General features: G+C 44.6%; 1 pseudogene; it reads left to right on the forward strand.

The window, feature by feature from the left end:
• The first annotated feature begins 1,099 nt into the window (after window positions 1-1,099).
• Window positions 1,100-1,650, forward strand: LOC101430156 (ferritin heavy chain pseudogene; annotated as a pseudogene).
• The last annotated feature ends 604 nt before the right edge of the window (window positions 1,651-2,254 follow it).

Below are 2,254 nucleotides of genomic sequence, written 5' to 3' on the forward strand. Positions count from 1 at the left end.
CCAATTTAACACAATCACCTTCTCTCCAGTCTGTCCCATTCCTCCTGAGCAAGGATCAGCTGTCTCCAGACTTCCAGAGAACCACTAGCCATTCCAACTTTCTTTGCCTCCCTTTCTAGCCAGGAGCCACATATACCTATTTCAATAAAGTGACACAGGCAGCCCGATTCTGTTGTCCACTATAGCTACTGAATCTATTCCAATCTACCACCAAATTTGCTTGCCCCTGCATCTGCTTTGACATGAGCATGCCAGTACTAAGCTCTGGCAGAGGATAGAAGGAAAGGTTAGTGCGTCTACCTTTGTTGCATTTAATCTAACACTAATTGGGCTCACTGTGCAGTTCTGAAACCCCTCTCCCATTCTCTATAGTGAGGTGATTAAAGATTTCATCCATCAACTAAATATCTATCCTTCCACCAGTGATTTTTGGTGCCTACTTTGTCATATAAGTTCCCATAAGTACATGGGTCTTTCTCTAAGAAAATATTCTGTTTCATTGTTTGTCTCTTCTTAGCACTAATACCATACTATTATATTTTCAGAGCTTTGAAGTAAGTCTTAATATTTGAAAGACACGTCTCTATTCTTTCCTGCCATCTACTCTGGCTTTACCACTCCCATCCCCATCCCACCCCCACCCCTGAAAGAGGTATCAAGTCAGGTAGTTTAATCAAATCTTCAAGGACAGAGTTCACAACTCATATGAATTGTTTCAAAGAATGGAGACCGAGGGAAAGTTACACAATTCATTTTATAAACAACAAATTTAAAAATTAGAGATCAATTCCACTTGTGGACATCCATGGACAAATCATAAATATACTCCCCACCCTCAATTCAAAAAAAAACTCTGGAAATGAGTTTTTTTCATAACTTACTTGGAGGCACACCTGACTTGACCCCACATGGTGGCAAAACCCGATCTGAACTCATTTATTAAAAGAATATTAATAGGCCAGACGTCTTCACGGTTTCCTGCTTCAACAGTGCTTGAACGGAACCCGGCGCTCGCCCCTGCCGGCCAGCCACCCCCAGCTGCCTGCCACCGTCCATCCAGTGTCGCCCAGCGTCTGCCACCACTTCTCAGCTGCCCACCATGATGACCACATCCCCGTCACAGGTGCGCCAGAACTACAACCAGGACTCGGAGGCCACCATCAACCGCCAGATCAACCTGGACCTCTACACCTCTTACGTCTACCTGTCGATGCCTTACTACTTTGACCGTGATGATGTGGCTTTGAAGAACTTTGCCAGATATTTTCTTCACCAATCTCATGAGGAGAAGGAACTTGCTGAGAAACTAATGAAGCTGAAGAAACAACGAGGTGGCCAAATCTTCCTTCAGGATATCAAGAAACCAGAACGAGATGACTGGGAGAGCGGATTGAATGCAATGGAGTGTGCATTACAATTGGAAAAAAGGTTGAGTCAGTCACTACTGAACTGCACAAACTGGCTACTGACAAAAATGACCCCCACTTGTGTGACTTCATTGAGACCCATTACCTGAATGAGCAGGTGAAGTCCATCAAAGAACTGGGTGACTATGTAACCAACCTGCACAAGATGGGGGCCCTGGATTCTGACTTGGCAGAGTTTCTCTTTTACAAGCACACTCTGAGAAGCAGTGATGATGAGAGCTAAACGTTATGTCAGCTTCCCCAGAGCCACAGGGTAGTGCATGTGTGTTGGGTTTACCTTTTCTATAAGTTGTATCAATGTCTACCAAGTTCTTTCATTGGTACCATTCCTTCAAATAAAGTTATTTGGTACCCCCCCCCAAAAAAAAAAGAATATTAATAATTTTGATGCTAAAATATTTGTGTTTAACTACAGGTTGCTGCCCCACATTCACCTATAAGTGTTATGTAACTGAGGTCCATATAGTCACAATGTTGAGCTTTACCTGAGTCTTGTGCCAGAGAAGTCCACCTGTGCCCAAGGAAGTCCCAGGAGAACCCAAGCCAAGAGACAATCCACACTGCAAATGGCCAGGCCAGAGACCTCTGCCTTGCCTGCCAGGGAAGTCCCTGAAAAGGCCAGAAAAGGAGAGCAATTCTCCTACAGGAGCTTCTAGACAGAATTCCCACCTTTTACAGATTCACAGAGGAGCAGAGGGTTCCACAGTGGGATAAGGACATTCTCTAAAGGAAACAGGTGCTTGGGATAGTGTCTGGGAAACCAGACACTGGACTTCTAAACCAGCCCAGATTCCCAATCCTAGCCATCATCCCTTCCTGGAAGTTCA

Source organism: Dasypus novemcinctus, chromosome 9 (assembly GCF_030445035.2).
Source record: "Dasypus novemcinctus isolate mDasNov1 chromosome 9, mDasNov1.1.hap2, whole genome shotgun sequence".
NCBI lineage: Eukaryota > Metazoa > Chordata > Mammalia > Cingulata > Dasypodidae > Dasypus > Dasypus novemcinctus.